Source organism: Callithrix jacchus, chromosome 1, assembly GCF_049354715.1.
Source record: "Callithrix jacchus isolate 240 chromosome 1, calJac240_pri, whole genome shotgun sequence".
Classification (NCBI taxonomy): domain Eukaryota; kingdom Metazoa; phylum Chordata; class Mammalia; order Primates; family Cebidae; genus Callithrix; species Callithrix jacchus.
The window spans coordinates 4,903,227-4,918,343 of NC_133502.1; positions in this window are offsets into that span (position 1 = coordinate 4,903,227).

The window sequence follows — 15,117 nt, forward strand, 5'->3', positions numbered from 1 at the left end:
AGGTTTGTCAAGTATCAGATGGTTGTAGATGTATGGCATTACTTCCGAGGCCTCTGCTCTGTTCTATTGGTCTATATCTTTGTTTTGGTACCAATACCTTGCTGTTTGGATTACTGTAGCTGTAGCATAGTTTGAAGTCAGGTAATGTGATTCCTCCAGCTTTGTTTTTGTTTTGTTTGTTTTGTTTTGTTTTTTGCTTAGGAGTGTCTTGGCTATGTGGGCTCTATTTTGGTTCTATATGAAGTTTAAGGTGGTTTTTTCCAGTTTTGTGAAAAAGGTCAATGGTAACTTGATGGGGATAATATGGAATCTATAAATTACTTTGGGCAGAATGGCCATTTTCACAATATTGATTCTTCCTATCCATGAGCTTGGAATGTTTTTCATCTGTTTGTGTCCTCTCTTATTGTCTTGAGCAGTGGTTTGTAGTTCTCCCTGAAGAGGTCCTTCATGTCCCTAGCTAGTTGTATTCATAGGTATTTTATTCTCTTTGTAGCAATTATGAATGGACTTTGCTTATGATTTGGCTCTCTGTTTGTTATTGGTGTAATGTAATGCTTGTGATTTTTGCACATTGATTTTGTATCCTGAGACTTTGCTCAAGTTTCTTATCATCTTAAGGAGATTTTAGGCTGAGAAGATGAAGTCTTCTAAATATACAATCATGTCGTCTGCAAATAGAGACAATTTGACTTCCTCTTTTTTTAATTGAATACCCTTTATTTCTTTTTCTTGCCTGATTACTCTGGCCAGAATTTCCAATACTATGTTAAATAGGAGTGGTAAGAGAGGGCACACTTGTCTTGTTCCAGTTTTCAAAGGGAATGCTTCCAGTTTTTGCCCATTCAGTATGATGTTGGCTGTGGGTTTGTTGTAAATAGCTTTTATTATTTTGAGATATGTTCCACTGATACCTAGTTTATTGAGAGTTTTTAGCATAAATGGCTGTTTAACAGACAAAGTCTCACTCTGTTGCCTAGGCTGGAGTGTAGTGGTATGATCACAGCTCACTGCAGCCTCAAACTTCTGGGCTTAAGAAGGCTCCTCCCACCTCAGCTTCTCAAGTAGCTGGACTACAGTCACATGCCACTGCACCTGACTAATCTTTCTTATTATTACTTTTTTTTTTTTTAATAGAGAAAGGGTCTTGCTTTGTTGCTCAGGCTGATCTAGAACTCCTGACTACAAGCAATCTTCCTACCTCCATCTCCCCAAATGCTGGGACTACAGGCATGAGCCAATGTGTTATTTACCCAATATCTAATACATTTCATATTGAGACTGCAGAGATGAAAAAGACTTATACAATTGTATGGTATTTGCATGTGACTTATACCCATCCTCCCATATACTTAAATAATCTTATTTGTTCTTGAAGAATTCAGTTTAATTGATTCTTCATGAAGTGATTATTGATTGAACACAGAAATAAAGGGAAAAAATAGTAAATGAAGATATTTACAAATTTGATGGAACAGGCAAGAATGGCACTGTAAATTTTTGGAAAATTTTCTACGTAACTAGCATTCAATTGGACATTCTACACTGTTTTTAAATTTTAATCTTCAAAGTACCTCTGATAGACCTTTTTGATTCTTCATTTTGAAATGGAAAATCTGTGTGAAAGAAGCTGTATCTCCGAATAATTAAATGCATTTCTTAGTTTGTTCAAGTCCAAAAAGCTCATGCAATTATTAATAGAAGTGGAACTTATATATATTTAACTTAAACATTTGAGTACTGGAGAGATGGTAAAATAATGATGGTACTAACAGAATTAAGTAAGTCAAGAGTAAGAGCTAATGTGATGCATAATAAGTGAGTTTGAAGCTTGATGTCCTGAATCCAATGTGTCACATTTCCACTTCAGCTTTAGTTTCATTTATTCTACAAGAAAATATATGTAATGAGAGGAAGATATGTTGGTATTAAAATAATATGATGCCTAATGGTGTGAAGAAAATATAGCACATTGTACTTACTATTTTTATAAATAATATATTTTAAATGAACTTTTAAAGTGATTAAATTATTTAATGCATGTTTAAAATACTATTCTAAAATGTTAGCACATACTTTTCTATTTAAAATGTACACAGCCTTTATGGTGGTGTATCTTTTTTGTAGCGTATATTGTTCATTTTAATATGAGGCCTAATTATAATATTGCTTGTTTAGAAACATAAAATTTCATGTTATTGCAAACCATTTTATAACACATTCAAATAATGCCCTGTGGCCCAAAGTATAAACTGGCCGTGTTTCATTTCAGGATCCATTCTATAGTACGTGGCTGAGCTGACAGCATGTGGCTGTGCCGTTTCTGAATTAAGGCCACTGCGTATTCATGGTCTGCTAGCCACACAGATTATGTTATGCAAGACTCAGCTAAAAGTCGTGCAATATAACATGCATGTTTTCACTCCAAATACAAAGGAGGAATATCATGTATAATTATTATATGACTCAAAGTCCGTATACTTGTGTAACTAAATAAGAGATAAAAACAATATCTGACCATAAGATACAGTTGTCCCTTGGTATCTGCAGGGGATTGTTTCCAGGACTCTCAAAATGCTCAAGTTTCTTCTGGAAAATGGCACGGTATTTGCATGTTTCTTATACCCATCCTCCCATATATTTTAAATAATCTCAAGCTCACTTACTATATGTAATACATTGTAAGTAGTTATTATACTGTATTTTTAACTTGTTTTATTCATATTGTCATATTGTTATTAATTTTTATTTTTCCAAATAATTTTCATCCATAGTTTTTGATTCTGTAAAATTTCCAGATGCAGAAGGCTAGTCATGTATATATTTCCTGAAAAATGTATCCTGTTTCTTTTTCTCTTATTTATCATTTTATACATCTTGTATATTCCAAACTTAAAAACCCATACTTTGAAATTAATATGCATAGTATATTCTTCCAGATAATATAAGTGGAATGTTTAAGATGGCATACCAAATACAACACACTGTTCAAGTTATTATGAACCTACCCCTATTTGGGAATTTTAGGTTTGATAAATTTCCATTTAAGTCTCCAATATTTGTTTAGTAAATTGCCATTTAAGTCTCCGATATTCTAATAGTCAACTAAATTGAACTTAAAATACTTAAAATAACTTAGAATTTCCCTAACTAAAATTGTTTAGTGAAGCTAGCAGGAGAAATATAACCTTTTTATCAATTAAATTTTAATATGATTTTCAAAGTTATAAGAATATGCTAATATATCAAAAAATAAGTTACTTTATGGCAAGAATATCTGAGATTTTGAAATTAAGTAGACTATATGCTGTAAATCTACCGTGTTGTTCAGCTCACACAGTTTGCTTAAATAAAGATCACTCCATTGGCTCACTATTTTCTATTTTCATTTATTAGTTTGAATAAGTTTTCTATTGTTCCTATAGTGGAGCTAGTGATATCTCTATCGAGTTTTATTCTCATTTTCTAGCAAATAAATAAATGCATGCTAATTTTATGTGTAAACTTAATTTCTATTGGGAGTTAGTAACAGAGGTTTTCTTGGCTGTATTTCCCTGAAATGATTACCAAAATGTTTTACTTTTCCTTCAGATTTTAATCCACTGAGTTCATTTTTGCCACTTTTCTATTTCAGATGAACTGTTAAATAAATTAATGTAGCTTACAGCATTATTTTTTATCTGCACCATTATTGTTGCAAATTTTTTGGAAAGCCTAGTGACCATGTAAAGCAATATTTTGAAGATTTTTGCATGGAAAGCAAAAGAAATAAAAGTTACAAAACAATGTTTAAATTTTATTTTTAAATTCTAGTCTAGAGGTTTTCCTTAGTACAAATTTATTAATTTTAAAAGATAGACATAAAAATCACCTTTTATTTTAGTTTTCTAATTTACTTGAGCTCCATGGAGGACTAACCTGCGAGCATGATTATTTAAGATAGCTTCCATGAGCTCTTCTAAACACTAAAATGTAGATGATTGCATACAGCCAACCAGTAGGAGCTCAATACAACTACTGTTAGACCCCAGATATTTATTATTTGTTGTAAAGCACATTACCCCATTTGGTTAGCACTAAAAAGAGTCTAAAAAGAAACTGTAGGATCATGCAAAAGCAAATTAAACTGTGTCTGTGTATGTCCTAAAGTGTAGATAGAATAATAGCTAACTTCTTAGGATTACTCTCAAGAAGGTAAATATGTAAAGTTATCATTGGTTTTCTCTTTGTAAAATAGTCAATATATATTAGTTATCACACTAGTTTTGAAGTAAATGTCCTTCTATCTATGTTTTCTTGGTCCTCCTTTTGTGTCCAAGTAACATTTTGTCTTATTTTAAAGGAAACGATGACATGGTATTTATCTCCCTAGAATAATCTACATTTTTTCCTCACGTATTGAAAATTAAACAGCCTTGTATTTATAGAAGAAAATGTGTTAACTGGTTAATGAAGTTAGCTGACTTCTTTCAGAGAAACACAGAGGTAAAACTAAAGCAATATAAATTTGTAAATAAGCATCAACTATGTTTTTTGGTAATAAAAAAAGTTGCTTAAAATGGTGTGCCTTTCCCTTCAATGTTTCAAAAAAGTAATTGTAAGTAGGAAAATGTCTGCTAAATATTAGTTTAGCTTTATTTCCTGAAATTGCCATACTGTGTTTATTTCACATATTCATCCTTGATTAAAAATTTATATAGGCACACTCTTAATTAAAATAAAATTCAAAAGACCATGAAAATCATTGAATCATTAAATTTTGTCAAATGTAGAGGATAATCACTATAATTGATCTGTTTTCTTTCAAGTGCTACAGATTGCTTATGAGAACAGAGTACTTTGTCAATATGCTTTACTTAAATCATCGTATGTTAATAATCAAATGAGTCATATATAAGCCTTCAAAAATTCCATTGACTATTTTATTTCTGAAAATTCCATATGGAGTGATAATTTAATATATACTAGGTTTATATAAAAACTAAATTGTTGATATATTTCTACTGAATGACTTTTTGATTTTACTTATATCACTGTATAATTTTCCAAATTGAGTTATGTTACAAATTTAACTAACATGGTTCTATGTCATATGCTGTGTGTTTGCATGTTTGTGTGTGTAAACCAGCCTTTTGTTTTAACTTTTGTCAACTGTTACCTTTTTTAATTGATAGATAAAATTGTATACATTTATTTGTGTCCAACATGATGTTTTGAAATACCTATACATTGTGGAATTAATAATCTAGCTAATTAACGTATGTATTATCTCACATAGTTGCCATTTTTGTGGTGAGAACACTTAAAATCTACCCTTCTTAGCCTTTTCAAGAATACAACATATTGTTTTTTACTATAGTCACAGTGTTGTAAAGTAGATTTCTTGAAACAATTTCTCCTGTCTAAATTTCATAAACTTTCATCAGCATCTCCTTAACCCACTCCCTCAATACTGCCTTAGCCACTGGTAACCACTATTCTACTCTCTACCTCAATGAGATCAACTTTAGATTCCAAAAAATGAGTGACATCATTCAGTATATTTCTTTCAGTGCCTGGCTTATTTCACTTAATACAATGACCTTCAAGTTAATCCATGTTGTTGCAAATAACAGGATTTCCTTCTTTTATAGGCTGACTAGTATTCCATTGTGTACATATACACTACATTCTTCATTCTCTTGCTGATGGACATTTGAGTTGATTCTTTATCCTTGCTATTGTGAATAAGACTACAGTAAATGCAGGAGTGCAGATATCTCTGACATACTGGTATTAATTACTTTGGGCATATTCTGTGTCATATGTTATGTAGATATTATAGTACTCTATATTATACAAGTGGCTTTTCAAAAACCTATCTCAATGATTTTATGAATTTTTTGTATTATTAATATTTTGGATTATAGTATTTTATCTTAACTACAATGGATACTATTTGTATAACATTTTGATATATTACTCTAATATATTTATTCTTATGTTAGAGTCAAAAATTCATTTGCATTATATCTCAGACATGCTCAGAAAAGTAATTTATTTTGTTCACAATTTTCCTTGTTTCCACCTGAGCTTCCATCCATTTTTCCAACTACTGAAAAATGTGGAAAAATGCATACATTTTTCTTTACAAAGTAAATATGTTAGCTTATTAAACGATCTAAATATGTTTATGTGATTAAATAATTGTTCACTTTTGTGGGGAGAGTTCTGTAAAGCTGTGCCCTATGCATAGTAACATATTTCTGAAGCTATAGTCAACTGGTGCTAATGAATTAAGCCAATCCTGGTGAATAAAGCCAGAATTTGGATTACAGAGCTAGACACTGAAGTGAGAAAGAGCAAGAACAAGCTGGATTCTTTGGGAATCTTTGTGTCTGTCTATCATCGTGTTTCATGGGGAAGTTATTGAAGTGCCTTCATTGCCACCTTAACAATATCATGTATGTTCTTCTTCTTGCCACTTTCAGGCAAGAACTATATAAAGCCTCAGGAGGCTGAGGCAGGAGTATTGCCTGAACCCAGGAGGCGGAGGTTGCAGTGAGCCGAGATCGCGCCATTGCACTCCAGCCTGGGTAACAAGAGCGAAACTCCGTCTCAAAAAAAAAAAAAAAAAAAAAAAAAAGAAGAGGAGTTTGCAAAATGTAGCTCCTACCTTAACAAAGTTGACCCAATGCAATTCAACAAACACCATCTACTCATTGTAAACTTTGCAAGAATCCACACTTTTTAATCATATTTAACTTCTAAGTAAAGACACTGAAAAAAATCACATTTCTTCCTTATATGATGTAAATATCCTACATAAAACCAAAAACATGTAAACCTTGTCTTTGAAAAAAGGTACACAAAATCGCTTTGTTTGTGTTATCCAATTTTGGGTGATGTTCATTGCTCTTGCAGTGAATTATACTTTGTTTATGGTGTCAGTGGAAAAAAAAAATTGAGATGACTGGGAAAGAAGCTGACAGACTTTTGCCAAAAAAAAAAAAAAGGCTGTATTTTTACCTGATCACAAAGACACTCTTCCGTGGAAGTTACTTTTGAGTTTCTACTGAGACAGGGCATACTTACATGGTTTGGCTGTGTCTCCACCCAAATCTCATCTTGAATTGTAATAATCCCTACATGTCAAGGGTGGGGCCGGGGAGATAATTAAATAATGGGGGCAGTTTTCCACATACTGCTCTAATGGTAGTGAATAAGTCTCATGAGATTTGATGGTTATATAAATAGAATTCCACGTTCACAGCCTCTCTTGCCTGCCACCATGTAAGACGGGATTTTCATCCTCCTTCACCTTCCACAATGACTGTGCAACTGTGAGCCACTTCAACTTCTTCCCTTTATCAATTACCCAGTCTCCAGTGTATCTTTATTAGCAATATGAGAAGAGACTAATACGCATACATAGCTTCACCATTAGTGCTAATTAAGGGAGACCTGTTCACATACCTGTTTCCTGAGCATCCCTTCACTAATCTCCCTGTTGTGATTCCTGATCCCCTTAGCCCCTGCCCATGAATAACAATGGTTATGTACTTCTGCCCCTTTAGCCTTCCAGAACATAATTAAAAACCAGGTTTACTGTTTGGCGTCCTGTGTCTTGGGGAGAGGATCCAACGTTGGCAGCTGGATAAGTTTGGTTTCTCAGATTCTCATGCACACTCACACTAGTGCTTCAAAAGTATTGACAAGTCGGTATGTAACTGAATTTCTAGTGGCCTTGTCTTAATCTTTATTTCCTTAGCCTCCCCTATCTATGTCAGAACTATTTACTATTAAAAACAATTCTAACCCCTTGATATTCAGTGTCTTTCTTTCCTGAAGGGAAATCCAACAGATAAAATAAATTAATGCCTAATTTATTAGGAATGTGTACTCATTAATTCTGTTTTTAAAATAGGTGCCTTTAATAATGGATAGATACAAATATTATTGAATAATAGTCTTTTTTTTTTTACTTTTATCTTCAGTTCAGCAGTAGTTGTGCAGGTTTGTTACATAGGTAAGTTGTTTGTCATGGAGGTTTGGTGTACAGATTATTTTATCATTTAGGTAATAAGCATAGTACTCACAAGAATTACTTGCAATAAATAAACAATACGCTGTGTTTATACAGACACTCACATGTGCACACATGCACACAAAGGACTTTGACATTGATGTTGAATAAAAGAGTGTCCAATAATTTGAATCGTATTTTAGATTTCATATATATAAAATACTTATACCTAATGAATCTTTTTAAATAAAATCATTTTATTTACACATTAAAAATAAGTACACATATTTTTATTTTACAATGTTTTCATTTGTTTAGATACAAAATTACAGTATTTGATCCCATAACAAGATAGCATGGAGAATAAGAAGCGTGGATTCTAAATTAATATGAAGTTAGAAAAGCACCTGCCTTGTATTGAATTTAGAACCCAATTCCGGTTCTGCAAAATCTCTGCTTTTCACTCTCCTCTATGATTGGTTATCTAAGTCTTTTTTGAAAATTTATTTTCTCACCTATTATTTAGTTTGGTTAGCATGCTTATCAATAAACAACATTTGGTACCTTAATATTTTTAAGTCACTGTCAGAAAAACTTTTTAAGAAACTATGCACTGACAATTGTATTTCTGTTATAAATTTTAGGTATTAGAACAACAGATTTCTGGTTTAATAAAGTCCCTTTGCAAAGGAAGACATTCAATAATTGTTAAAAATCATTGTTATACATATTACTTAGCTTATAGAAGTTCTAATATACCATCTGTATTAGCAGACAGGTAGCCTGCTTTGTGCTGTTAATCAACTATCTATTGAGTATTTAATCTGTGTCCTATTGTGTTAGATTGTCTTAGTTTTTACTTCTTTATGCATCAATTTGTAGCTAATATTTATTTATTCATTCATTTATTTTGAGATGGAGTCTTACTCTATCGCCCAGGCTGGAGTGCAGTGATGCGATCTCTGCTCAGTGCAACCTCTGCTTCCCCGGTTCAAGTGATTCTCCTGCCTCAGCCTTCTGAGTAGCTGGATTTACAGGTGCACACTACCACACTTGGCTAATTTTTGTATTTTTAGTAGCGACATCGTTTCATCATGTTGGCCAGGCTGGTCTTGAACTCTGGACCTTGTGATTAGTCCACCTTGGCTTTCCAAAGTGCTAAAATTACAGGCTTGAGACACTGTGCCTGGCCATTAATATCAAATTACACATTTGAAATATCCCACTGTAGTCTGGGTGCGGTGGCTTATACCTGCAATCCCCACACTTTGGGAGGCCAAGGCAGGCGGGTCACTTGAGGTCAGGAGTTCGAGACCAGCCTGACCAACGTGGCAAAAACCCATCTCTACTAAATTTAGCCACCATAGTGGCATACACCTGCAGTTCCAGCTATTAGGGAGCCTGAGTGAGACAAGAGAATTGCCTGAACCCAGGGGGCAGAGGTTGCAGTGAGCCAAAATCACACCACTGCAATCCAGCCTGGACAACAGAGTGAGACTCCCTCTCATAAAAAGAAAAAAATAGATTTCTCACTATAGCTTTTTCACATATTATTCTAAAATTGGAGATTTTATAAAAGACAGATTATTTAATTAGCTCAGTTGATTTAGCTCTTACATAAATCTGTCTAAACTGTGAAGACTAAATATGCAAATAGTTATACAATTTTCTCTTTCAAGTAAGATGCAATAAATAAAAGATTAATTTTTAACATTATGTCATTTTACAAAACATCAATATGTTTACATCAATAATACATATTTGCACAGTAACTACTTCTTGTATATCTTGAAATTGTTATTAATTAATGTTGAATGCTTTTGATGGTTTGTCTTTTTTATTTTAAGGGTTAGTAACATAGGGAACTATGGTGATGGTTGTCTGTTATATATCTAGCCTGTTAACTTGAATTTTTTTGTATCAAAATGGTAATATATTAAGGATGTTGATTTAATTAAAATATTTTTACCTACATTTTTTCTTTAAAACATATACAAAGCTTAGGTTATGTAACAATTGTATTTCCCTCTCTATAACATGAAAAAATACCCTATTGACTTGATCATGTTTAAGATCCTCTTTTATTTATTTATTTTCTTATTTTTTAAATTATACTTTAAGTTCTGGGGTACATGTGCAAAACATGCAGGTTTGTTACATAGATACACACCTGCCATGGTGGTTTGTTGCATCCATCACCCCGTCACTTACATCAGGTTTTTCTCCTAATACTATCCCTCCCCTAGGCCCCATGCCCCTGCTATTCCTCCCTTAGCTCCCCAGCCCCCAACAGGCCCCAGTGTGTAATATCCCACGTGTTCTCATTCAGTGTCTTTTGCACTGTTGAGAAATAGGAATGCTTTTACACTGTTGATGGGAGCTTAAATTAATTCAACCATTATGGAAGACAGTGTGGTGATTCCTCAAGGATCTAGAAATAGAAATACCATTTGACCCAATAAGCCCATTACTGGTATGTATCCAAAGGATTATAAACCATTGTCTTATAAAGATACATGCACACATATGTTTATTGTGGTATTTAAGATCTTCTAATGAGTCGTTCTCCATCCTGCCTCAGTTCTTTCTATTATCTTTCAGTGTACTCCAGCAAAACTTCAATTTCCAATATGGGTTATTTTGTTTCGGAGGTATATATAATTTCAACTTCAAGAATAGTAAACTTGTTCTTTTTTCCCAGAACTAATGAAAACTGCTTTACGCTCATCTCCTGCAAGTCTGAAAATAACTACAGTCATCCCTCTTCACCCCAGTCGAGAGCAGCCATTGTCAAAAAAAAAAAAAAAAAAAAAAAAAGGAAGACGGAAACTGGTGGATTTTTATTTCTTTGTAAGAAATTTGATCATGAAACATTCAAAACCTGTTTAAGGAACAAGCGCATGTAAGTATTTCTGTAACCATTACATTTTGGCTTTTATGAACTTTATTTGGTTATAACTTTCACATTTCTAATAAAGAATTGAATATGATATTTTCGTCCTGGTTCTATATATTAAGAGTTCAATAATGAGAACATCTTTCCTCTATCACATAAAGATCACTGTAATTTATCTTTTCAAAGTTAAATATCTAGGAAAGTACTTCTCATCCCCCAAAATCCAACTAAATTTGGCAGTAATCTATTTATTTCAGGCTATTTTTCTTTCTCAAGAAGAAAAGCCATGGGAGAGCTTTATTACTTCCTTCAAAAATGAAATTGCTTGCTAAATGGCTTTTAGGCACTAAGTCAAAAGCCTTTTAGATATGAATTATGTGAATAACATAAGAACTTTGCTAAAAATCATATGAATATGGTAACCATTTTTATAAAAGAATGCTTGTGATTAATAAAAGAAAGTAAATTCTCTCCTTGACAATTTAATCATCTTGGTTGTCTAGTAAGCCTAATAACTGTCAAACATATGTTTGAATTATAAATAATTTAGGTGGTTAAAGAAATTCAGATTCACAGATAAATTTAGCAGTATTATATTCATAAGTGATTAAATAAATTTACAAATTGTGATGCTGAATATAAATCACAAATTAATAAGCTATGTTAAATCTTCAATGTGTGTTTATCTGCTTGCACAAACCTGTATCATGCTTTTGCATTATACAGGCCAAGTTAATTCTTTATATAAATATTGGGTATTTTCTTAATTTGGGAGATGCCAAATCATTGTGAGTATTTTAATACTTTCTTAAATATGAAAGGTTTTGAAAAGGAATCCTCCAGATAATCGAATTTTGAACTTTTATTCACAGAAAGAATTAGGCTATTCTGGGGCAATAGAATTGTATGGCTTAGAAATACCAGTTGACAATATCCAGCAATTTTCAACACCTCACACATTTCCTTAGCTATTTGGCAATAACAGACAAAAACATTAAATAGATATGAGATAAAAATGAAAGTGAGGAGAGAAAAATACAAATAAAAATGGAATGTATTGTAATAATTTCCTCATGAATATCATGCTTAATTTGTTAAAGAGGCACCTCTGAGATTTTAGCGTGCATTCAAATCATCTGGTGATCTTTTTAAAGTGCAGATTCTGATTCAGTGGGTCTAGGACACAGCCTGAGCTTCTGCATTGCTAACATATTTTTAGATAATATTAATACAACTGTTTTCTGGGTCACATTTGGAATAATTGTGAAAACAGAAATAGGCTATCTTTCTGGCAACATTGATTGGGGCAATGACGGAACCTGACCAAAGTCAAACCAATCAAATAATTTTTCTGGGATTTGTATACTGAAATTGAGAGAATACTCCTTCTTTCCTTTCATGTGGTTAAGCAGAGATGCTGTAAAGCAGACTCACTTATAGAAACGTTCCCTACAATATAAGAATGGCCATCCTTCCCAAAGTAATTTATAGATTCAATGCTAGTCCCCTCAAACTACCACTGACTTTCTTCATAGAACTGGAAAACAAACAAACAAAAAAAAACCCTTAAATTTCATATGGAACCAAGAAAGAGCCCACATAGCCAAGACAATTCTAAGCAAAAAGAACAAAACTGGAGGCATAATGCTACCTGACTTCAAAGTATACTATAAGGCTACAGTAATCAAAACAGCATAATACTGGTACCAAAACAGAGATACAGACCAATGGAACAGAACAGAGGCCTCAGAAATAACTCCACGTATCTACAACCATCTGATCTTTGACAAACCTGACAAAAACAAGCAATGGGGAAAAGATTTCCTATTTGATACATGGTGTTGGGAAAAACCAGTTAGCCGTACACAGAAAGCTGAAAGAGGATCCTTCCTTACACCTTATACAAAAATTTACTCAAGATGGATTAAAGATTAAAACATAAAACCTAACACCAGAAAAACCCTAGAAGAAAATCTTGGCAATACCGTTCAGGACATAGGCATAGACAAGAATTTCATGACTAAAGCAACAAAAGCCAAAATAGACAAGTGGGATCTAGTTAAACTAAATAGCTTCTGCACAGCAAAGGAACTATCATTAGAGTGAACCAGCAACCAACAGAATGGGAAAAAAATTTTTTCAATCTCCCCACTTGAAAAGGGCTAATATACAGAATCTACAAAGAACTTAAACAAATTTACAAGAAAATAACAACCCCATCAAAAAGTGGGAGAAGGACATGAACAGACACTTCTTAAAAGAAGACATTTTGCAGCCAATAAGCATATGAAAAATTGCTTATCATCACTGGTCATTAGAGAAATGCAAATCAAAATCACATTGAGATACCATTTCACTCCACTTAGAATGGCTATCATTGAAACATCTGGAGACCAGAGATGCTGGAAAGTATGTGGAGACATAGGAATACTTTTACACTGTTGGTGGGAGTGTAAATTAGTTCAACCATTGTGGAAGACAGTGTGGCAATTCCTCAAGGATCTAGAACTACAAAAATCCATTTGACCCAGCGATCCCATTACTGGGTATACACCCAAAGGTTTATAAATCATTCTATTATAAAGACACATGCACATGTATGTTCATTGCAGCACTATTTACAATAGAAAAAACTAGGAACCAACCCAAATGCCCATCAGTAATAAAGAAAATGTGGCACATATACACAGTGTAATACTATGCAGCCATAAAAAGGATGAGTTCATGTCCTTTTCAGGGACATGGATGAAGCTGTAAACTATCATTCTCAGCAAACTGACACAAGAACACAAAACCAAACACTGCATGTTCTCTCATAAATGGGTGTTGAACAAAGAGAACACATGGACACAGGAAGTGGAACATCACACACCAGGGTCTGTGGTGGCTGGGAGCTAGGGGAGAAATAGCATTATGAGAAATACGTAATGTAGAGGATGGGGTGATGGATGCAGAAAACCACTATGGCAGGTGTATACCTATGTAACAAACCTGCACTTTCTGCACATGTACCCCAGAATTTAAAGTATAATTTTTTTAAAAAAGAACAACAGCATAGAGGAAATCACCCCCAGGATACAATCCCCTCCCAACAGGATTCTTCTCTGACACATAGGAATTTGGGTGGGGACATAGAGCCAAATCATATCAAACCCTAATCCCAAAATCTTCTCCAACCCTTTTAACTGTATTCAGGTTACCATTATCTATAATCAGAGTGTTTCAGTATTCTCCTTCTATTTCTCTACTTTATCTGTGCTCCATTTTTAGTCAACCAATGGCAATGAGAATACATTATTTTTTTTTTTTGAGATGGAGTTTTACTCTTGTTGCCCAGGCTGGAGTGCAATGGCACATTCTCGGCTCACTGCAACCTCCGCATCCTGGGTTCAAACGATTCTCCTGTCTCAGCCTCCCAACTAGCTGGGATTGCGGCATGTGCCACCATGCCCGGCTAATTTTTTGTATTTAGTAGAGATAGTGTTTCAGCATGTTTGCCAGGATGGTCTCGATCTCTTGACCTCGTGATCCACCCACCTCGGCCTCCCAAGGTGCTGGGATTACAGGTGTGAGCCACCGCTCCTGGCCTCTTTTTTAAAAAAAATTACACTTTAAATTCTGGGGCACATGTGCAGAACATGTAGGATTGCTACATAGGTATACACATGCCATGATTTGCTGCATCCATCCCCCTGTCACCTACATTAGGTATTTCTCCTAATGTTATCCCTCCCCAATCCCCCTACCTCCTGCTATTCCTCCCCTAAACCCCTGACCCCCAACAGTCCCCAGTATATGGTGTTCCCTTCCCAGTGTCCATGTGTTCTCATTGTTCAACACCCATTTATGAATGAGAACACCTGGTAGTTTGGTTTTCTGTTCTTGTGTCAGTTTGCTGAGAATGATGATTTCCAGCTTCATCCATGTCCCTGCAAAGGACATGAACTCATGCTTTTTTGTGGCTGCATAGTATTCCATGGTGTATTTTTGCCACATTTTCTTTAACCAGTCTATCATTGATGGACATTTGGGTTGGTTCCTAGTCTTTGCTATTGTAAACAGTGCTGCAATGAACATATGTGGGAGTGTGTCTTTACAATAGAATAATTTATAATCCTTTGGGAGTATACCCAGTAATGAGATTGCTGAGTTAAATAGTTTTTGTATTACTAGATCCTTGAGGAATAGCCACACTGTCTTCCACAATGCTTGAACT